The sequence below is a fragment of the Jaculus jaculus genome, chromosome 7 (genome assembly GCF_020740685.1).
Source record: "Jaculus jaculus isolate mJacJac1 chromosome 7, mJacJac1.mat.Y.cur, whole genome shotgun sequence".
Lineage (NCBI taxonomy): Eukaryota > Metazoa > Chordata > Mammalia > Rodentia > Dipodidae > Jaculus > Jaculus jaculus.
In genome coordinates, this window is record NC_059108.1 from 6847701 (window position 1) to 6871967 (window position 24267).

Genomic DNA, 24267 nt, shown 5'->3' on the forward strand with positions numbered 1-24267 from the left:
GCCTGTGAGTGAGCTCCTCAGACTGGGAGCCCTGCGAGACAGCTGGCCGTGTGCGGCCCAAGGAAGTGAGATCGACGTGGAGAGGCCCAAACTCAACGTCCCATCTCTGCCTCCCACATGCTGGGTTAGCAGCTGTTTACCACTATACACAGCCATGATCAAAACTCCTTACTCATGAACTCATTCTGCTCTGTACTGGATGGCCTGGAGTGCCTTGGTTTCCCCTGCGGCGAGTGTGAGATGTCTGTACAGCTCTGTGGACCACTTTCAGCTCCCCGAGGACTTAGCCAAATTAAGGACCTAGAGTCAGAGGGAGCCCCCTAGTCAATTACTACCCACCTCTCACTGATACTCAGGACACGCTGGTCTTGACGCTATACATGTGGTAACCTCAGCTGCCCACCACCTCCAAGCAACCCCAAACCCCACCAGGCCCAAATCCCAGCTTGGATCAGCTGCAGGGACACCCATCTGGAGGGGAAGATAAGGGCCACGATAACCATGCCACCAAAAGCCATTGACAGGCTAAAAACTTCTGTCAGCTAGGAACATCCCCACTCCTGGGAAGGCATGTTTCTCCAGATACATCTTTTAGTTAAAAGTGACAAAAGCAGGAAACAGGCTAGGGTGTAGCTCAGTGGAGTGCTTCGCACGTGCAGGACCCTAGGGTTTCATCCGCACCAACGCAAAACAAAACAAGAACAAAACGAAAGCCGAAACTCACCAAGGCCTACGAAGCCGTGTCTGAGCCAAGCATCCCCACCCAGTCACCTTTCTTGTCTCCGAGTCCTTCTTACCAAAGGGCCTCTGTGCAGCTGTTTCTTCTGTCAGAAGTGCCTTTTCTAGACCACTCTCCTTCCTTCACGCCGCTCCCTCCCACCGTGCCTTCCTGGGGGGGGGGGCTGTTCCTGACCATCCACACCCACCCAAGTACAGATCTTCCCTCACCCCCACACAATTCCCTGCTTTATTTTTTAAAAATATTATTTATTTATTTATTTGAGAAAGAAAAAGAAGCAGAAATTGAGAGAGAGAGAGAGAGAATGGGTGTGCCAGGGACTCCAGCCATTTCAAAGGAACTCCAGATGCGTGCGACCCCTCGCGCATCTGGCTTACTTGGTTCCCGGAAAGTTGAACCCAGATCCTTTGGCTTGGCAGGCAAATACCTTAACCGCTAAGCCATCTCTCCAGCCCGTGATTTTTTTTTTTTTAGGTAAGTTATCACTCTAGTCCAGGATGACCTGGACTATGTCATCTCAGAGTGGCCTTGAACTCATGGCGATCCTCCCACCTCTGCCTCCCAAGTGCTGGCATTAAAGGCGTGCGCCACCACGCTGGCCATGCTGCTTTCATTTTCTCGTGGCATCATCACCATCTGATGCCATGTTGTACATCAGTTCCCTTGATTTTATTTTTTTTTTTTATTTTATTTTATTTTATTTTATTTTATTTTATTTTATTTTATTTTATTTTATTTGCATCCCACTCTCAACTTCCACAATAGAAGCTCCCTGTGAGTCAGGTCTTGGACAGTCTTGTCCCGTGCTATGCCCCTAGCCTGCTACCTTGCTAAGAGATCAGGCTTTAAAACCAGCAAGAACCACACTGAGATATTGGCCTCCTCCCCTGCTATGTTCTGAACACAGAATGTCTGCCCAGGCCCATGTGTTCCCTGGCTGCCCCCCAGCTAGTCTGGGGGGATGGTGGAAAGTAGGAGGTGGACGTGGCTGGAAGAAGTGGGTCACTGGGATCAGACCCTTGGGAGTACCTTGTCCTGGCCTCTTCCTCTTTTGTTCTCTGTGCCTGCTGCCCACCATGAAGAGGACACACTCTCCCGTCTCCATGATGCCCAAGTGACCATGGGCTCCACCCTCTGAAACCATGAGCCCAGATGCCCTTCCTCCCTGGCGCCATGGCAGGCATTTTGGTCACGCCAACGAGGCAGGCTGACTCTGTCACGTACTAACACACCCACCAGCTGCAGAACCCGAGACAGAACAAGCTTCGACCTCGGTTTCCATGTCGGGAGAAATGGAACGAAATGATAATATCTACCTGCCCGGAGATCTGGGAGGATTAACTGGGGCAATCCCCAGACTTCATCGAGCCGCACTCGTCTTCCGTCTGGAATGGAGGCTGGGGTTGGCTTTTCTTCCCACACGGGTGGGAGTACAGGAGCCGCCGTGGGCACCTCACCCGTGTCGACGGAGGAGTCCCCAGGGGTCTCTACCTCTGAGCTTCGAGGTCTCCTGGAGAAGACCCAGTAGGACGCAAAGGCCTCCTTCTCTTTGTATATCTGATCATCATTATTCCGGAGAAACTGCAACCGTTTGCTCCTCTACAACGCTGGGCTAAGGCCCCTACTGCTGTGGGAAGGCCGCCGACCCACAGGTCTGCGTGAGGACAACGGGAGGCACAGCTGCAGCGGGATGGGACCAGGGTGCCCAGAGCCCTGCAGGCGCCAAGGGCATGGTGGGGTCACACCGCGTCGGTGGTGCCATTTCATCCATGGTTCCACGGCCCAACCGCAGGCCTTTCCTGAAGGACAGCGCTACGGAAGGAGAGATGGACACGCCGCGGGGCTCGGCCTCCACTCTTTGCCTGGAATTCTCCGGAAGCGCGTGCTGTGGGAGGACCCAGAGTCACTTTACGAGGTGCCCGGGGGATCCAGCCCACAGTGCCTCCTCAGGTTCCATGCAGGCGGTGCTTGCGGGTGACAGTTTGGCCTCGGCCTGACTTGATTTTCTTGTTATAATTTTTGTAATGCTGAGGACTGGGTGCTTTTTAGGTAAGCCTTCCATCACTGGGCTATGCTTCCTCACCTGTTGATTATTTACTTATCTACTTTTTAAATTTGTGAGAGACAGTCTTTCTCAGTTGCCCAGGCTGGCCTTGAACTCATGGTCTTCCTGCCTCAGCCTCCTGAGTGCTGTGATTACAAATATTCACCACCACTTCTGGCCTATATGGCACTTTACATAACACTTCAGAAAGTCAAGTGTCCTTTTTAAAGAGCTGCAAAGACATGAGTGAGGGCAAGGTCCCCCATCATGTCTCCCCAGAAGCCCAGAAGTGACTCACTGTACAAAATAAAGCCCTTTCTACCCATCTGTTCAGTGTAGACCCCTGGGAAGGGCTCTGATTCTAAGGCCTGGGAAGCCTGTGTTCTGGGGTTGAAAGTCATCAGGAGACTGGGAGAGAGGTGCCCACATAGTCTCGAGCTCCTCTTGAGACCTGCCCCCTTAACAATCTCTGGAGGAAAAGAATTTGCTCTTGGATCAACAGAACCCCAAATTATCCCTAGGTGTATATATCCTGTGCAGAAAACTCTCCCTGCCTGCTGCTGGCAAAGCCAGGAGACCCCTCACACAGCAGATCTCTAGCCACAGTTTTACTGGACCTTTACTCAAGATCAATCAGGACCCCAAAATACTAACATGGATCTTGACTTTCATCACGAGAGACCACATTTTGCATAACACTTTTTTGAACATATATTGTTATCATCATTCCATTTTACTACTAGTTACTGCTGTCAGTCTCTCCCTGGGCCTAGCTTATAAATCAAAAATAAATGTAGGAAAAACAGCATGTATGTTGGAATTGGTGTTATCCCTGGTTTGGGGCCCAGTCCTCTTTGGATAAACTGAAACCCATAGCTTGTCCCCGTGATTAACCGCAAAATTAAACAGGGAACCTGGTGAGGCGGGAGTCATTCTGTCCTACAGTATCCCACCTGCCCATGCGAGAGACAGCCATGTGCATGGTGACAATGTCTCCTTCTCCCCATTCAAACGGCACAGAGAATGGAATGTTCCAGAATAAGCCAGCATGTTCCCACCTTCACCCACCCTCTCGCCCAGCCAGTCCCGCCTTCTCTCTACCTGAGAAGGCCCTGGGCAGTGATGCTAAACGGGGTTTGGGGGTACTTCTGTGTGCTTCCACGATGCAGAAACCCTGCCATCAACGTAGCAGCCGAGTGCTGTAAGGCTCCGAACTCCCCCATCTGTGTTTTGCCTCCCAAGAGGGAAAACAGTCTTCACAGACATTCCCTTATCTGGCAGGCAGATTCTAAACCTTACTGGCAACCAAAGGCTTGTTTTCCCAACCCAGCAGCGATGGAACCAAAAATTGTTCCCGCCTGCGATATGCCGAGGAGAGGGACCTAGCCAAGCGGCTCGGCGGGGCTAGCCCACAGCCCAGAGCCACAGGGTTGTCGCTGTTCCTGGAGAAGACCTGGGACTTCCTGCAAAGTCCTGCCCAGGCCTGGCCTTCTGATGGCAGCCACTGTCGCTAGTGATCGCTGCTCCTTTTTAACATGGAATACACCCACCAAGAAGCTGCGGGAAAACACTCACCATGGTGTGAAATCGACACTTTCTAACTCAAATGAGAGGGGTAAACCAGGGAAAACTTCCAACCTTCTTGCTGTAGCCATTTTTATTTTCTCCTGCAAGATCATACAAGGCTGTAATGACACAATCAGCTTGCCTCCGTGGAACTCCCAGACCTGGCTTTCAAGTCTGCTATCTCCTTGCGTTTTTCCCCCCTGGTCCCTCACATTCTTAATCCCAGGACCCTGAACCTGTGTGATTGCTAATAAACCAATATCGAATGATAACTGTGGAAGTCTAATTGATAGGAGCCTCTATCGACTGGCCTTGATGTCTATCTGTGGTTCTCAACAGCAGAGGTTTAAATGTTTCATTTTATTTTTAACTTTCACTTTTCCACATTTCAGCAATGTCAGGCAAAGAGGTATGGTTTTACTATCAGAAAGAATCGAGGAGCAGAATAATTTATGACTTCAGCTCGGGCTTTCAGAAAAGCCATTTCAAATCTTCACTTTGATTTGGTTGTATCAAAACTACTAAAAAAAAAAAAAAAAAAAAAAAAAAACTAGCAGCACTTTCTTGGAACCGAATATGTGAGAGGCACCTCAGGGAACTTCAGAAAGGGGCTAAGACATAGAGTTCGAGACACAATGTAGGAACTAAACATGGTGAGAAAACATAGCGCTGTTTTCTGCCATCCTTTTGTCTCATGTCCCCCCAAACTTCCCAGCCAGAAAGGAACGCCTGTCCTCAAGTGGCAAGCCCCCAGGGCTTACTGAACAGGTGCAGGACCCCTGAGCTGCGTCAGGGAGAGGCCTGGCTGTGGGCGCCATGCCGAGAGGACCTCTTGGGCTGGATTTGTGTCAGGTCAAGCACAAAGCAGGAGGAACTGAGGGGTGACTGGGAAAAGAGTTCCAACGTTGTAAGACTTACCTTAGCAGCTTCACTGCATACTTGTCTTAAAGACTGTCAGGCTGGTGAGAAAAGACCCCAGAAAAAGATGCAAACAGACGCAGGCACTGCAAGATGACCAGAGGGGCGTCCCCGCTCCCTGTCACAAAAGGAAATAGAGAAAAGAAAGCAATGTCAGGCAAAATGTAACAAATTCACAAAATCACAGCACTATGCCGAGGTCAAGGAAATCCAACTGAAAAGGTTAAAGATGAAATCAAATCCGGGGTATGAGAATGGAAATCCATCCCCACGCAAGGCCACCGGTGACGCGCTGGAGACAAGAAGCTAAACACTGCCTAGCACTGGGATCTTTCATTTTCATCCGATCAATAAAAGCTTATATTTATCAGGATTCCAAGCAGCTGCCACTTCTGACAACCTCCACTTTATTTTCTCACTCCTTGCGCTGTATCAGGGCAAAGAGGAGAGGAGAAGCCGCTTTTAATGCTATTTACACCTGAAGACACAATTCCATTAAGAGGTCCTGTTTTGTTAAAGAAACGGGGATTGATATGATTATATTGGCAGGAGCGGGAAGTGCCTTTGTTCTCCCCACGTCTTCCCCTTTGCAAGCCAGACCCCGCAAGAAGAATTCCTGACACTAGTCTGTGCAAGCACTTTTTTTTTGTTCAAACTTGCCATTTGCAAAGAGAGAGAGAGAGAGAGAGAAAGAGAAAGAGAAGAGGAGAGGAGAGGACTCTTTTAAAATGGTTACTACTCTAATCATCTGTACAACAATATTTGCTATCAGGCATTCTAAATAGATTATCACCAGTCCATCTGTGTCATTATTGATTTATAAGGCTTTAAGCAGCTTTAGAATGGAAGCTTTCCCACTGAGGGGTTCCTTGTATAAATCAGAGCCGTGCTCAAATATAGCAGCCATCGCTCAAGATATTGTTCTTAAAATCATAACAAGAAGGAGAAAATGATAAATTGCTTGTAATATACTGATCCAAACTGATATGCAAATCTTGTTTTTTTAAATATATTACTTGAGTAAAAAGAGGCATCATTAACATATGAATGCTATATGCAAATGATAGTGACAGAGCAGATGTTGGCGCATGTAATTGACCTATATGTGAATTGCATCAGAACCCTTAACTCTATTAATTCACTACCCAGTAACTAGATATTGTCCAAAAAGTACATTCTTTGAAACCATATACTGGAAGCAAAGCTGACAGGGTTCCAAGGATTCTGAAACAAGGTCACTGTCACTAGTATTTTGCTGTCATCTGCATTCCCCTTCTTATGGGTGACATCATCATGTGGCCGTGTAAATCGATCACTTAATAGCATTTAGGAAATACTGCAGCGGTGAACAGGTTATAAAAAAAAATGCCCCAGTTTTATTCTTTTTCTTGGCAGAAATGTCATACCTCTTAAACTGAGGGTTTGTGCATGAGTGCTCTGTGAAACACACAGATGCCATTTTATTCCCCGTCTTTATTTTTCCACTTCTTCTCAGAATGACATTAAATTGTATTAAATAGCCTTTTGTCCACAGGGCACAGACCACCCCGCATATGATAATGTATTAATGCCCCACGTTCCAGCCACTGAGCTGAAACATTCTAGACTTGGAGGATAAGTAGAAAGCACCATTGTGTGTATAGCCTGCTAACAACTGTGACACATACTAATAGAAACATACCTAATAAATTACTGCTTTCAGGTCTAGCAAGCTGACATTTCTCTGCAAGGGACAATTTTATATTTGTGGCACAGAACAAAATTGCTTCATATGAAGCCACTGTGGATTAGCATAAAAATTAACACTTAAATTTCAGCTTATTTTCCACCCTCTCCTCCTGCCACAACAATCAATTCCTCTTATAAATCTGATTAGATTTTATGATGCTTATTATTCAGAGCATGCCTCAACACAGCATTCACAGGCTTGAAGACTATTTGTTTAAATAGAAAAAAAAGAAGCAGATAAATCTATAGGTATTTTTTATTACCCCTTTCCCCACCAGCTTCTCTCTCATATTGTAACATCAGTAATTGATTGCACACATTAATTAACATGTAAGGTAGAAATTCTGCATTATGTATGATTTATTTTCCTATCTGGAGAGTAGGTTTGTGTGCTGCCCTTGTGCTTCTAGGACATTGGGCTCGATTCTGGTCCAGACATGAATGTCAATGCTCACTCCTCCGAAAGTTATTAATGTCAGATATGAAATGAGATTTTTGATTTCACCTGCTTACTAATCCACAAAAGCTGTTTTGAGAGATGCAGGCTTAAACGCTCAAATTTGAAATGATATATTGCTATATCTGATAACATGCAAATATGTTCATTAGACATAATTTAGCAGGAGAGAATAGCAACACTTTCATAACAAGTCGAGGTCAAAAAAATGGCTGTTAATTAAACAAGTCATGAAAAATGGCATTGCAGGGAGACTGTCCAACCGACACCAGGCTTGCCAGTGATATGCAGGGACGGGTACCAGGGCTCTGCACTAAAACAGAGGGAAAACTTTCTGAGCAGTGCACATAATCTAAAGCCACGCTCCCATGGAGACCCTCCGGTCACTCACACATTTTACTTAGGTTCTGATGGAGGACACACCACACTCCTCCATTTGGAGATACCAGTGGCTTACAGTAATTTATATGCTTCACTCCTCCACAAATAAACCAGGAGAAGAAATTAATATCACATCCGGCCATGCTGCTGGCTGCCACGAGTGTTTATGGCTGTATGCTTTAAACCAGAATAGAGGAATAGGCTGAAACCATGGCCGGCTGTTGAGAGCAGGAGTGGGGGCTGATACGGATGGAGTAATGTGCATGCTCCTGTGATTTCTTCCTTTTCCCACAGTCCTTCTCCAGTGTGCACTCTGGTTACCTAGGGAACCAGCATGCAGTAAGAACTCTTTCCATTGGCCATGAGTTGAGAGTCAAGGTGGGCAGGGTTCTGATACACAGGTGAAACAGGCCACCTGAGCTTGACTTTATGGGGTAAGGCTCTCTGAGTTCCTGCCTGTGGAGTAGAGAGCACCTGGGGGGGCGGTCAACTATAGTCTGAGGGTCAGGACGATTTTCTGACTGGCCCACTGCATTTACAGAGAGGTAAAGATGAAAGGCACCTTCTGGAACCAGCTGAGACCTCGTGCCACGTGGACAGCCATCAGCCGAGGCACTGCTCATTCCACAGAATCCTTGCCATCAGTCGTGAAAGCAGGAGAGGCACACGTGAGTGATGGCCCGCTGAGCGGGAGATCTGGTAGCACCTCAATAACCCTAGTTGGTCCTGGGGGAGTGGGGAGGGACACAGGCCTATACTCTCCACTACTTGGGAGACTGAGATAGAAGGATCACAAGTTCAAGGCCCAGGTGAGCTACAGAGCACATGCACAGACTCCTGAGCAATTTAGCAAGACACTGTCTGAAAATAAACAGGGCTGGCGGTGTGACTCGGTGGTAGAGCACTTGCTGAGCGTGCACAGGGTCCTAGGCTCACTCCCCCATACCCATCTCCCACCGAGACAAGGCTGAGGAGGCTCATGCTCTGGCCCCCTCAACAAGCAGCCTATCTCCATGACTACTAGGTCATGAATCTGAAGTGTTTCTCACAGGCACACCTGTGGGAGCGTGGTCCAGCCGGTGGCACTATTTTAGAAGGTCCCTGAGTCCTTAGGAGGTGGGGTCTGCTTAGTGGAGATAAGTCCCTAGAAGCAGGCCGCTGAAGATTATACATACCCTCTGGTTCCAGCTTGCCCTCTGCTTCCTGGTCTGCCAAACGCTCCTGCCACCATGAACAGAGCAGCTCTACCATGTCTTCCCATTACAACAGACTGAACCCTCTGCTTCTGGGTCTGTCATGATATGAACAGCCTTTGCCATACACTCTTGCCACCATAGGCTGAGTCAGTCTACCATGTTCTCCCATCACAAAGCCTGGACCCTCTGCTTCCTGGTCTGCCATGATGTGAGCAGCCTCAGCCCTATGCTCTGGCCTCTGTGAACTGAGCAGCTCTACCATATCCTTCCATCACAACAGGCTGAACCCTCCAAAACCACGAGGCAAACTAAATCTTTCTTCCCCTAGGTTGCCTCCGTCAGGTATTGTGGCCACACGGACATAAAAGTAACTAAAACAATGACAATAACTCAGAACTTGACACAAAGGACCTTTCTTATGCTCATCCATTTGATGGAGGCAGAAGGCCCTGCTCCAATTATCTTATGTCTATCTTATTCTCTACCTGGCAGTCATCACTATTGCTGTTGCTCGAAATGTCACCGCATCTTTGAGCTATGTTGTATTGTCTCTGTGATTTCAAATGCAGGTCTCAGGCATGGTAGAATTAATTCTATGTGACCAGTACCCCTGTGACCTCCAGAGCCAATATGAACTTCAAAACATGGTGACTGGATGGAGCTCTATAGTGAAAGAGGAGAGGAATTCAAATCCTACATGTGCTTCCTTTATCCCAAGTATGCCTTTCACTGACTTTCCTGACCCTCCATGCACGCCGCTCATGAAGCTAACACCATCCTTCTTCCCACCCATCCATCACCATCCTAGACTCAGCTATCCATTGTTTCCCTGTGAGGAATTCTGCCAGTTCTCAACTTCCAGAGCAAAATCCAAAGATGGGGTCAGGATCAAAAGAAGATTTATCAGTGTGGAGTGACAAATTTTCAATCATGTAGAAAACTGGGGAGGGAGGCTTTAAAGGTTTCAACGTTTCACAGTCAATGAGATTAGGCTGCACCCATTAGATGCCAAAATTTGTTTCCAAGTCCCTAGCACTCTCTGTTCAACTTTGCATGCCTCCACATCCTCTATAGTGATGAGAAGTGCCAAGAGTCTACTCTCTGTTTAACTGTTACCCATTCTTTCAGAGCCTTTACAAAGTGGAATGAATGAATGTTTGTATGAATGAATGAATCAAGCAATAAACGCATACATGACCCCATATGTGAATGAGTGAATGCATGCCTAAGGACATGTATAGAGAGATAAAATGATGATGGAAGGAATTAAAAAGTAATCAGTACATGAATTATGGGTAAATGCGTATGCAAATTAAAAAGTGTCTTATGAATGAATAAAAAAGTACCAATGGATTGATGGACTCTTTTTTCCTTTTTCAATGGCTGAAGGTGAAAGTTGGGATCGTACACATATGAGGCATGCACTCTACCACTGAGACCCCTATCGACGGGCTGATCATCAACAAATGCATACTTAAGCACATAGATACCTAGTATGTCTTCCCATGAGTCTATGTGAAATACATAAGAACATATGATGAATCAGGACCTGTCCTGGCCCTCGCTGAGCTCCTGTCAAGGAGTCTGGTATCTATCCTTGCCTTCATGCAATACAATTCCCTACAAATCCTGGTAGAATAAAAAGGAAGACAGGAATAGGCCTGCTCCATGTGAGTCTCCAAGAGAAGAGAGCTCAATCCAGGTTTTCTCATGGTGGACTCTCCGGCCCAGTGCACGCTAGGGAAATCCTGCTGGACCCTGGGAGGGGGATGCCTTTCCTGGGTCAGAGGAATCAAAGCGAGGGCAACACTTTTCCCAGACAACAGCCCAGTACTGAATCACATAGCCACTTCCATGTCTTCATATTTAGGATGGAGATAATGGGGACACAGCTCAGCGGTAGAGCACTTGTCTAGAATCCACAGTGAGGGGCTGGGGGCGTGGCTCAGTAGCAGAGCACTTTTCCAGGATCCACAGTGAGGGGCTGGGGGCATGGCTCAGTGGTAGAGCACTTGTCTAGAATCCACAGTGAGGGGCTGGGTGTGTGCCTCAGTGCTGTGGAGTGCTTGCTTAGCAAATAGCAGTTTCTAGCTTCAATTCCTACCACAAAGCTAATTAATTAAATTAAAAATAGAAAGGAGGTAAGATATTTGAAAGCACTTGGCTTATGGTCTGCACCCAGAAACTATTCAACTATAAGCTACCATTATGAGCACAGAGTTCTGTCCTCGGGACTCTGGTTCCCCTGTCCACGGGGAGTTTAGTCCCAAGTCGACATACATCTCTTCCAAATGCTGTGTTTGCCAGGTTACCTGAAGAAGGGGACTGGACCACAGAAACACTCATGTCTCCTTTTTGTGTATGTGTGTATGTGTACACACATGTGTGTGAAGACATATGTATGCATGTGTGTTCATGTGGAGGGTGCACATACATGTGAAGGCCAAAGAACAACCTCCAATGTCATTCCTCAGGTGATATCCTTCTGTTTTGTGTTTGCTTGTTTGTTTGTTTTATGATGGGGTCTCTCACTGGTCCGGAACTCACCACATAAGCTAGACTGATTGGCCAGAGAGCCACCTGTCTTTTTTCTTTTTCTCCCCGGCTGTGAGATTACAGGTGTTCACCACACCAGGCATTTTATGTGGATTTTGGGGATCCAGCTCAGGCCTTCATTCTTGTGAGGCAAACATTTTCTTAACGGAGCCACCTCCCCAGCCCTGAGACACTGTCATTGAACATGACTGCAATGTGCACTTTTGTAACCCTTTGATCTACTGCGGGGCTCATTTTTCCACTTGTAGAATCAACACCCTGATCTACATGTGTGAGTTCTCAGCATCTTCTCATAGCAGAACACTTTCCCCAGGGATGTCTGCCCACAAGGAGGTGTTGAGGGACACTTCCTTTGCAGGGGGGACCCTAAGTCTTCCCCTTCTCGCAACCCCCAAGGCCTTTCCTTGGAACCTTTGTGATGCTATGGATGCAGTTTGTGAACCACTGGGACCCATCTCGTAGTTGGTGACTCTCATTTTGTGGCAGTGGCCATAGGGGCATGGAGGGACATCGGTTGGAAGAACGGTGTCCCCGGCTGTAACACAGTCAGCACTATGTCATTAACCCCGGGCCGTGCAGTGTAACTTTACGGGAGCTCAGATGAGCTCGTCTGTGCCCTCCCACACTGACAGTCCTCCAACCCACACTCTGGCCACTCCTTTCTTCTCTTTCTTCTCCCATTGGCTCCCCGGTGGAGGCCAGTCTCCCTGAGGCAGGCCCACCTTGGCTCCAGACACTGAAACAGATGGGAAACTTTCTCACTTTGCTGTTCCAGTTGGCAGGTAAAGAGCTTCTGCCCTAGACGCACTTGGGGAAGAGCAGACACTCAGTACTCTACCCTAGCACAGTGCTCCTACCTCGCGGTCAACAGGCCGGTTCGCGGGGTGAGATAAGAACCCGCCTGAAATTCCTCCACATCCTGACACCATGTGCCCCTCTCCTCCCATCTCACCTGGACCTGGGACAGTGTGGCCATTTGTACACCACCTTGGCCTTGTGGCCGTAGTTCCTCCCACCTGCACCAAAGACTAGTTAAGGTCTTGCTTCAGTTGGCTCACAGACTTCCTGAAGGCAGTTTGTTCATAGAAGTACCAGAAACAAAAACCAAGAGGCTGGAGAGATGGCTCAAGGTTAAGGTGCTTTCCTGGAAAGCTTAATGAATCAGGTTCAATTCCAAGTACGTACATAAAGCCAGATGTACAAGGCAGTGCCAGCATCTGGAGTTCGTTTGCAGTGGCTACAGTCCCTGATGCACCCATTCTCTCTCTCTCTCTCTCTCTCTTTCTCTTTCTTGCTCCCTCTTTCTATCTCTCTTAAACAAAATATTTTTTTTTGAAAATATGCAGGGCTGGAGAGATTGTTTAGTGGTTAAGGCACTTGCCTGCTAAGCCTAAGGACCCAGGTTTGATTCCCCAGGACCCACGTAAACCAGATGTACAAGGTGACACATGGCGTCTGGAGTTCATTTGCAGTTGCTGGACCCTGGCACGCCCATTCTCTCTTTCTCATAACTAAGTAAATAATAAATAAATAAACAATTTCTTAAAAATGCAGTCCCTAGCTATGTGAGCATAGCAGCTATGAAACAATATCAGAGAAGACCACACTCAGACATATATATGGGAGCTAGGGACAGGGCAGTGTGCAGCCCAGCAGTGGATGGACCAGGAATCAACTTTGAGGGGAGCAAAGAAATGTGGCTGCTACTGACTGATGAGCCCTGAACACGCAACAGCCTCCCTGCGCCCCAGCGTCCTTCTCTGTGAGACGGTGGTAATGGTGACACTTACGTCATAAGGTTGTTATGAGAAGGAAGTAAAGTGAGTCAGGAATCAGCTCATTCAAAGCATACGGCTGGCAGCTGCTACTGCCATCGACGTTCTTGGATAAAAGCAGTAAGGCAGGAGGAGGACACGTCCCTGAGTGGCCCGTCGACTCCGTGTCGCCCACCGAATCTGCCGCGAGCTCACCACCTGACACCCGGAGAGCCGCACTCTCGGCTCCCGGCTGCTCAGTGGCAGGGTGTCGCGGGGAAACATCGAGCTGTGCGGAGCTTGACCTTCTGACGGTACCCACAGGCCCAGCCTTAGCGAACCAATGGCTTTGCCCACTCTGTCCTGGTCCAGCAGGGGCCTTGCTCAGCAATGGCTCCTAAGGCATGGCCACGCGCAGGAAGTGAGCTGCAAGGCTGACAATTCCCAGAACACAGGTCCACTGTTGGCACCGAGGATGGGGCCAGCATGTGGAGCCCCCAGCATGGAGGCCAAGATGGGCCGTGACAGTGTTCTTGACACCTGGCTGGAGACACCCCAGCATAGGGTCCTTCCAGGACCCCTGCAGAGAAACCCCTGTACTCTTTCCTCTGACACTCAGCCCTGGTCTCTGGCCTGCTTCCTCCAACCCTTCCTGCATACACACACACACACACACACACACATTGGTTTTTCGATGTAGGGTCTCACAAGCTGACCTGGAATTGACTACATAGTGTCAGGATGGCCTCGAACTCAGTGACCCTCCTACCTTCACCTCCCAAGGCCTGGGATCAAAGGTGTGTGCCACCACACCCACCCTTTCAGCTTGTGACCATCCTCAACTACTACCTTAAAGATACTGAGCCCATAGCAGTATGACATGCTCTGGAAGCCACCCTCTTGATGCTTCCCCAGAGCCAGCCCAACATTCTGAGGTTGAGACTGTCTCGGGCACAGAAGTTTGAATCCTTGTCAGGAAGTAACAAACACCTAGCTTCACCAAGGACAGGCATGCATTAGTCTGTCATGATTATAACAAAATGCCTGAAGCTGGCGACCGTTAGAAAGAAAAAAGGAGCATATTTTTTGCTACGATTTCTGGAGATTCCTGGGCATAATGATGGTGTTCATTGAGCTCTGGTAAGGCCCACATAGCAGGTGACAGAAATGCATGCAAAAGGAATAGGTCACGTCCCTAAATGGGACACCAGAGAGGTCAAAGGTCAAGCTTACTCCTTCTTTGCTTGGGCTTGTTTTTGTTTTTGTTTTTTGTTTGTGAGGCAGGATTCCACGGATCCCAGGCTGGAGCTGCTGTTTGCTTGTTCGTTCATTTTGCAGTGTGAGGAACGGGAGCGTTGAGCCCAGGGCCGTGTGCACAACAGACAAGCCATCTGTCCCTTAGCCACATCCTTCGCGCTTCAAGCTCACTCTTCCACTCCTTTCCATCTTGAGAGCTCAGTGGTCCACGACAACCACCGAGATCTCCTCCAAAGGCACCCCCACGAAGGCCCCGCCTCTTAAGGATCCCTTCATCTCTCTGTGTGCATATGGGGGAATCAAGTTCCCAGTACATGAATGCTTGGGGGCAAATACTCAAACCATGTCAGGTAACCACCTCCTGGGTATTTTTTTAGGGGGGTATGCAGTTTCAAGGTAGGGTCTCGCTCTAGCCCAGCCCGACCTAGAATTCACTATGGAGTCCCAAGGTGGCCTCAAACTCATGGCGATCCTCCTACCTCTGTCTCCTGAGTGCTGGGATTAAAGGCATCCTGTTTTATACCTCAAAAGACCTGGTCACAAAAACCTACCCATTTCTCAGCCACAAACAAGAGAGGAACTCCCTCAAACGCCTGACGGGAACTATGATAAAAACCCAGGCAGTTTGACGGCTGCTACGTGGGGCCCTGGATTGTCCTGGTACTCCTGACAGCGGCTGGGCTGGGAACAGAGTCTGCCTGGAATGAAGGCTTTCCTGCAAGCCCCACTTAAGTCACAGCCACACCCAAGTCAAGCCCGGGTGGACCAGGGATGAGGCGCAGGGCTAGGAAGGTCACTACGGAGATCTCGGCTGCTGGTATGAAGAGATGCTCCCACCCTAGGAGCCACTGGGTGTGGCTTCTGGACAAATATACACAAATGCCGACATTTGTTTTGTAGGCGTAAACACATGGTCTCTGAAATAGGCAATGTTGAGTCTCTGGCACAAAATGAGGGTATGAGCCGACACTGTTTATAATCCGTTGGAACCCTCAAACTTGCAAATGCTTGTTCCAGAAACATTCGTGTGAAAGGCTCTTTCTTAGGAACTTGTGTTTCTTTCTTAGGTGCTTGTCTGCTCCCCTGGATGATATTAACTGTACAAGGGATTCCATGGGCACTAGTCTGTCCTAGTGGGGGTCAGGGAGAGGGAAGGGACACCCACGGCAGCCCCTGGGAAGGCCCAGCGTGGACGGGCCAAGGCCTGGCCGTCCATAGAACAGGCCAGTAACAGCGCCATCAGCAAGGCCCGAAACTCTCTCGCCACCCATGATTGTGCAAAAAGCCCCAAATTATTTATTCAGGTATTTACTCCTCCTTGGTCTTTATTAAAGCAAACAGTGTAAGAAAACAACAAAAAATGTTTTTTCTCATTTCTTTCAATTGTTCTGCATGGCAACTTTATTGCACATTAGTTCAAAATAAGCTGCCAATAAAGTTGGATAAAATTAAACTCAGGCTAGAGTTTTTTCCCTCAATAATTTTTCCAAGGTTGTTTTTATTTTCATAAGGATTTGAAATGTGGCATCATCGTAGGTTGAGAATTTCACCATCTAGGTAGTTACAACTTCAAGTGAGTTTATGAATTCTAATTTCAGTTCTTTTAAAATGAGTTAGGTTTTACTGTTTGCTTCCTATGGAAGTGTCTTTTCCTGTACAGAAAGCACGGCATAAAACCAGAATCTTCCATGCTGTAGTTAAACTTAGAAAATTATATGATTTCTAATTTAGCAGAACCCCAAAACATGGCATAGTCCACAACCCAATGTCAACTGTTGTTAGACTACATGATTTTGGAAAAATATTTTTTTAAAGATAGCATTTGTGAGTAGGATGAAGTGATTCAATTTAAGATAAAAAAAATAAACATCTTGGGGTGAAAATTATGCACTATAGTAATTTGATTATAGTGAAAATCAAACACTGTGTGTCGTAAGCAAACAATAGGAATTTTTATGCAACTAAACATTTTTCTGGCTATCTAACTATGATTTATATATCTAAAATGATAAATTTAATCCCATCCTCAGTAGATCAATTTCAGGTATTACAGATAAAACCAGAATAAATCATCATATCACTGTACTGGAAACACTGTACTGGCCAACAGAAAGGGCGTGTGGCCTGAAGATCAGCTCTCTTGCAGGCTCGGAGGACAGCGCACCATGGAGAAGTTCAGCATATACAAAGCGTCATCCGGCACAAATATGCTAATGATTTTTATTGGTTGAATCTTAAAAGTGAGGTTTATTTTTATGAGTATGCATTAATTAACCCAGCATGTCCTATCTTTCAGGCTATCTTGCCAGGGACTTTCATTTAAGCGTGTTTATTGTGAAATGTTTGCATTCTCTGCATTTGTGGCCCACACACACACATTATTTCCTTTAGAGCACTTTAGAGAAGTTAAAAGGAGTTATTGTTTTTGATTAATGTCATTTTGGGGCAGTTTAGAAAAAAAGTGGGGGAGGTCCAAATCCTAGCTCTGCATAAATTCTTCAACATTGAAAAAAAAAAATCTGTGTAAGCTCACTGCACAAAATGATGCAGGGGGCTGCCCTGGACTTCTCTTAAGGTGGTCCCCTAAAACAGAACTCGCTTCACTGGGTTTCCCTGGGCTCATGTGGCATAGGGATGGGTCCATGTATATTAGTCTTGAGAAGTTTCAAGCACAGAGCCATGGCATGGTGCCGCACAGATGGGACTTCTAAGGGCCTGCCTGTCATCTTTTGATTAAGAAAAGGAAATGATTTCACTAAAAAGATATTCCCTCTTGTGTTGTTTTGTTTTAACTGAGTTTGTACTTTCCACCGAACTGGACATATTTATTGAGACTCCTAAGTTCCTTCACAGTTACCAACATCACTACAATCTTAACAAACTATTTTTTCCTTGCCAATTATCCAAATATCATAACTATAAAATATCTTAAAACATTCTCTATACTGTAAACATCTTAGCTACAAAGCTTTGAGCGTAAACAGTATGATGCATCAGAATGGTTTTAAGCGATGTTATAAAAACTGCTCTTAAAAACTAAACAAAAATGTAAAGCTTCCATCTGTTTTATGATTTTTCCACCGCCGAACGGCTGCTGTGTGCCAGTTCACTGAACCGTGGCTTGCTAAAGAGATTGCTGGGGTCACAGATTGAAAAAACAAAGAGCATGTCTTTAATGCTGGGATCTTTTTTTCTGTTCCTCAAGTCTTCCTGACATGGCTGGGATGGAATTAAGTGCACAGCGGCAGAGGAGAGGGCCGTGAAGCCTGTTGCAAGGGGCAGCCCCTCTCTGGGAGACTCGCATTGTCTAAACGATGTCATGTCGGCAATTATTTCAGGTCCTTTGGTGACTGGATACCTGCAACCTCCATCCGCTTTGACTTCCCCACAGAATTTTTTTCTTTTTTGGCCCTTTCTGTACAAGTTAAAAATAGACAGCAAATTGCACACTAAGAGAAAGCGTCCGGAGCTTATTTTTGTGTACACACGCAGGTGGGAGACAGGGATCGTTTTAGAACCTGCCGACTCTCCTCCTCTGCCCCTTCCCCCGGCCCTGGACCTGGGCAGGTGAAAAGACACTGCAAAGAACCAGAAAAAAATAATGGACTGACCATTGTGGATGGACTCGGGGGCTGCTTCTAGAAGCAAAGTGGACTCTGGGGGCAACCATAATCTTCAATGTTCCCCTCCTCCCCAGATATTTGTAGGTGCTCCTGGCCCACCTTGGGAGTGTTTCACAAGGCTGAGCTCTGTGGGCCCCATGTGGGGAGGTGTGACCAGCCTACAAGATTCAGAAAGGACAGTGGGAAGGACAGGGCCCACAGGGGGACAGTGCATCTCCTGCAGTCCTGTGCTCAAAGCTGGCTGTCACCCAGAAGAGTGACAGCTGCAGAAGTCATGGGGCAGGGCTTGGGGCCTTAGGTTATCCCTACCTGCCTAGAAGGTGTGCTTGGGGTCCTCCTCAGGTGACCGGTGACACTCATCATCTTGCCCCTGAGACCAATGACTCGGACTAACAGCCAGTGTGACCATTTGGTTTAAACGACCTGGGCCAACCCCTGGCCTCATAGGCACATAGTAGGGCAGATGCTGCCTGACTCTCCTAGAAGGGGCTCAGAGTGAGGGAGACCTCAGGTCTACCCCCAAGGTGGAGCCCAACCAGGCTCTCCCCGTTCCCATCATTCCTCTCCACACGGCAGGCTCACTCGGCTGGAGCTGGGACAGCCAGTGGCAGCCTACAGGGCGTGTGGCAGGGCTGGTGGGGGCGTCTGCCTGCCCTCCCCAGGGTGACAAATCTCCGTGGGAGCTCCCCAGTAGGCCTTCCCAGCTCAGTCCCACAGGATGCTCCAGAGGCTGAAAGTTTGTCCAAGAAGAGGAAGAACACTTAGGGCTGGGGACGGCAGAGGAGCCCGCCTTCCTGCAGAAGCAGCCAATCCACCAGTCTACCTAGGTGGCCTCACCCTCATCTCTCCCAAGCCTCCCTCTCCATCCCAGGGCTGCAACGGTTCCCCGTCACCTTGGAGTGCGAGTGTGTCAGCCTTGAATTGTCCCCATCACTGGCATAAGAACAACAGCTCAGCACGGACGGCTAGCCCGGACCCAAGCAGCCTGCCAGGGAGCAGATCTCGGCCCCAGGGTGAGTGAGACCCTGTCCCCGCAGACCCCTCCGTGGACACACACTTCCCGGCCATATTTCACACCTGCACGACCGCGCCCCCCTCACCCTCCTGCCACAGACGAGCAAGATACCCCTCAGACGGGGGTCAGTAGCTGCTCCTCACAAGCCATGCTTGGATTGCTCCTGTCCTCAGGGCTTCAGTGACCCAACCCAGACCTCACCGTGGGACCAGTGTCTCGGTGTACGGAGTAGCAGTTGCCCCTGGGAGCCCCCAGGCAGGCTGGCATGATCTACCACATTCCAAATTTAAATCTGAGACATTCTCCCCATTTTTCACTGCTCCAAAACATGGGGGAGGTATCTGCCTGGAAACAGCTGTCACCCAAAGGGAGAGGCAGTACAGGCGGCCTCCCCGCACATCAGCCAGGGTTACCTAGCTACAGAACTCCACGGTCCAGGCAGGGAGGGAGGGGGCGGGACCCCGGGGGGGGGGGCAGAGCAGCAGCGTGGCCCTCCCGCTGCCCTTGAGGTACTGCACCTTCCAGGGGTGCAGAACCAGCCTCCCAGAGCAGGCACTGTGTCCTCACTTCATCAGCAGGGAAACTGAGGCACCAGGTGACTCAAACATGGCCAATGTCACACAGCCACTAGGAAAATTAATTCAACAAGACAAACACGAACCAGTTGTCTCCAGCAAGCATGTTAAGTCGCGCTTCCCATGGCCAGTCTCCCCTGTCTGTGCCGTGAGTTGACACCTTTACAGATAGGAGACATTTGAGCAAAGCAAGGTCAGGTCATCTGCCCAAGGTTAAACCACCAGGCAGTGGAGCCCCAGGATTCAATTCCAGACTCTCTGGCTCCACTCTGAGCCACTGTGCCACATGGTCTATCATCTCCCACCATCATCATCATCACCGTCCTCCTCATCCCCACCATCATGATAGAGAAGTGCAGCCAATACTTAACAAACTCCTGCCGAAAAGCCCGGCCGGCTGCTGAGCTCTTCCAACGTCACATAGTCCTGCATGCATTGCTATTACTCATGTTAACCCCCACCCCCACCCCAGTGTACAGACACAGGGAAATAGGCTCAGAGAGGTAAGGCCGCTTACTGAAGCTCAGACAGAAGCTGGACATGGTGATACACACCTGTAACTCCAGCACTTGTGAGGCAGAAGCAGTAAAACACAAAGTTAAGGCCAGTCTGGGGAGGAAGAAAGGGAAGGGAAGGGAAGGGAAGGGAAGGGAAGGGAAGGGAAGGGAAGGGAAGGGAAGGGAAGGGAAGGGAAGGGAAGGGAAGGGAAGGGAAGGGAAGGGAAGGGAAGGGAAGGGAAGGGAAGGGAAGGGAAGGGAAGGGAAGGGAAGGGAAGGGAAGGGAAGGGAAGGGAAGGGAAGGGAAGGGAAGGGAAGAAGGGAAGGGAAGGGAAGGGAAGGGAAGAAGGGAAGGGAAGGGAAGGGAAGGGAAGGGAAGGGAAGGGAAGGGAAGGGAAGGGAAGGGAAGGGAAGGGAAGGGAAGGGAAGGGAAGGGAAGGGAAGAAGGAAGGAAAGGAGGAAGGGAGAAAAGGAAAGAGAAGGGAAGTGGAAAGAGGGAGAGAAAGGAAGAGGAAGGGAGGGGAAGAAGAGAAAAAGGAAGAGGAGGAAAGGGGAGGGGAGGAAGAGAAAGGAAGAAGAGGGCGGGAGAGAATGGAAGAGGAAAGGGGAGGGAAGGAATGGAAGAGGAGGGAAGGGGAGAGACGGGAAGAGGAGGGAAGGGGAGAGGAGAGGAGGGAGAGGAGGGAGAGGAGGGAGGGAGGTCAGGCAATAGCTGCAGAGCTGAAAGCAGGCCGAAGCAGCCTTCTCTAAGCAGCCACGCCTCTGGCTCTGCAAGGGAGATGAAGAATATGACATCAGGGACTCACTCTGGCCACAGACCATCTCTGGCCAGTATCAGGGCTGCCGTGGGCTCGCCAGGGGACTGGAACACACACTGCATGCCATGCCCAGCACAGCTCTGGGTGCCATGGCTGCCAGCTCATGTGTACTTCTTGCTGAGACTAAGCTCGTTGATAAAGAGGGTTTATCTTAAGTCTCGCAAAGGCAGGGTGGCCAGGAAAGGCCCGGGTCAGGGTGGCCAAGCTGAAATCCACAGTCTATGTGGATGCGGGCAGCGCTGGGGCTACTGCAAACACTGGCTGCTATTTCAGAGAAGTTGGGGGATTGAGGACGCCTGCCACTGGGCTCAGCAACCTGATTCCTTGAGCCAGGCAGCCCAGCTGGGAGTGTGCAGTGCCAGCCGGCCCTGTCCTCTTTGGGCATGCAGAGCCACCACAGTGGAACAAGAGGAAAGAGGACCGAGTGGAGGACAAGGGGAGGCTAGCCACCATCGTGCAACTGCAGGTCCTCAGGGGTGGGCCTCCAACAGCAAGACCTGGACAACATGGTCCGTGTCTCCGGGGGCCTGAAAAGCCACCAGCTACCCCTTCCCTGTGTGGGCACAGTCTCAATGCCCACAATAGGAAAATGCTGGTGGGTCAGGCTGCACGTCCCTCGAAGTAATCGCTAATGAAGTTTGGGGTGAGAGCTATTTTGAAAGCAGCCCACACAAGCCTAACCACACACCATCATCAGCTGCCATCCTCAAATGCAATTTCATTCATAATTAAATATGAAGAAGCCACCACCTTAAAATAACATCGAGGGTCGCAGCTAAAGTCTCCAGCTTCGGCCACACATGCTGGCCTCTGCCAGCCTCTCTGAGATGGTCCCCGGCGCTTTCAGACACACCTTCCACAGTCCTACCTCCAGGCCTTACCTTTTCCCACTCCACCCTCCAGGCACGCCCGTCCCCCCTCTCAGGTGCTGAAGAGCCACCTGAACGAGATTGGAGGTGCCCACGGGCAACCCCAGCACTGGGAAGGACAGGCAGCAGGAAAGGCAGGGAAAGGGCAAGTTCAGGGCCAGCTTGTACTACTTAGCAAGACCCTTCTTAGAAATAAAAATAAAGTAAACACCCAGGGCTGGAGAGATGGCTTAGCAGTTAAGGCACTTGCTGCAAAGCCAAAGAACCCAGGTGCAGTTCCCCAGGACCCAAGAAAGACCAGAACACGAGATGCCACATGCATCTGGAGTTCATCTATAGTGGCTGGAGGCTTTGGGTTTTTCTCTCTCTGTGTCTCTCATAAATAACTAAATGAAATGTTCTTTAAGAGTTTAGCCAGGAGTGGTGGCACGCATCTTTAATCCCGGCACTCGGGAGGTAGAGGTAGGAGGATCGCCATGAGTTTAAGACCAGCCTGAGACTACATAGTGAATTTCAGCTCATCCTGGGCTAGACTGAGACCCTACCTCAAAAAAATATACAAAGAAGAAGAAGGAGGAGGAGGAGGAGGAAGAAGGAGGTCTATTTGAAGAGGCTTTCCTAAGATTCCAAGATATCTTCTTCTGTGGCTCAGAGCTGAAGGGGCCTCCATGAACTTGTGGATTTCCAAAGCAATTGCTCATGCTCCCTGTGGCAAGGTGCCACATGATGCCCCATGTTTGTAGCTTTCAAATCCCATCAGCATCCCCTGCATGGGTATCCCATTCATTCATTCATTTACTCAGATCAGACGTGTCGCTGCCCACTCAGAGGATGACGTCTAGAAATCCGGTGACAGACACTACTATTACACATATGCACTAGGTCTTTTCAGCTAGATTTTAAGTTCCCTGTGGGCAGGGTCTTGCCTTATACACATACACAGGACAAATGCTGGTTCGATGTGGTGTCCCTTCTCCTAGTCCATCCACATTTCTGCCTCCGAGGTGAGACTTGCTGAGTGAGGGTGATCAGTTTGGCCAGAGTCACCCCTTGTTAGGTTCTACCCCACCTCTTGATCCTCAGGAGCTGCTGCACAGCTCTCTGTTGACCCACAGGTAGGAGCAGCCCGTCTAACCTAAGCTCCGAGGCTGAGTAGACATAGAAGTGCGAGCAGACCGGCGGTCATGCAGGAAGTAGCCTCTCCAGCTTCTCATCATCGTGCATGAGCTGAGGGAGAAAGACGGCCCCAGAGCAGGAGCCACAAGGCTAAGTGGGGCTGAGGGGGGGAGTCAGGCGCTGGCAAGGGGCTCAGGTTCAGGAGCAGCTTGGATGGCCTGCTGCCGACTACATAACCCGTCACTTGTTTAGCACATAGCCGGCGCAATGCTCTATAGAGACGCTGCACTTGTGAAGCAGGGTAGGCCGCACATCTGGCTGGAAACAAGCTCGGCCTCAGCTCCTCCACTTGCCCCCTTAGGGGCATCATTATTTTACGTGCGTCCTTAAAAGCCCTGTGACAGTGGTGACAAAAAAAAGACGTCAAAGAGGTGAAAGGACCTATCGCACGTTTCACGGCTGGCGTGCAGCAGTGTCAGAAGTGATCGATCATCAGGTCCTTGGCGTGACCTCCATCCCTCCTCATGCCAACTCCTCCAAGCTTGGCCTGACCTTCTTTGAGACTGTCAAGGTCCCTGCGCCTTCCTCACCTCTCACCTGCCCCAGCTCCGGATGTGGGACAGACAGACCCCTGTAAGGGCTAGTAAGGCTGTTGGCATATCATCATGAATAATACGTGGGTACTGTCACAGACCTTACCTCCTCAACTACCCCTATTAAAGGGGGACAGGTCCACAGGCATAAGACCAATGAGAAGACCGAGGGTCAGAAGCGCTTTGTGAGCTACCTGCCATGGATCCTAAACTGACACCTTTGCCCAGCGTCACCAAAATGGCACTCTTTTTGGAGATCTTAACATCTTTGTCTCAAAAACGGGATATTAATACTTAACCTTCGGTGCAAGAACTTGTTTAAAAATCCACAGAAGAAAGGTAGGTTTGTGTGGGGGGGAGGGGGTTACCAGGTTCATTAATTAACTCTCTGGGTATCTGGCTGGCAAACTTTCACAAACATCTTTCTCTATCCTTCCCCAAGAGCCACACAGTTTTGGGTCTAATCTGGAAGCTATTATCAATATCCAAGTGTCAGAACAATGGCTTTTTCTACGTAGAGAGAAGAGGATGTTCTGGAAACCAGAGCACTCGCTTCCCATTGGTC

General features: G+C 49.0%; 1 protein-coding gene across 6 annotated transcripts in view; it reads right to left on the bottom strand.

The window, feature by feature from the left end:
- Nucleotides 1-24267, bottom strand: part of Znf536 (zinc finger protein 536) — a 531971-nt gene that overhangs the window by 388617 nt on the left and 119087 nt on the right. For 5 of the 6 annotated variants that reach the window (XM_045154928.1, XM_045154929.1, XM_045154926.1 and 2 more), the window contains one exon: nucleotides 5268-5385. The gene's annotated coding sequence lies outside the window, so the exon portion shown is untranslated. Of the gene's footprint in view, nucleotides 1-4358; nucleotides 4440-5267; nucleotides 5386-24267 lie in introns of those variants that run through there. The other variant, XM_045154930.1, reaches the window with a different exon arrangement.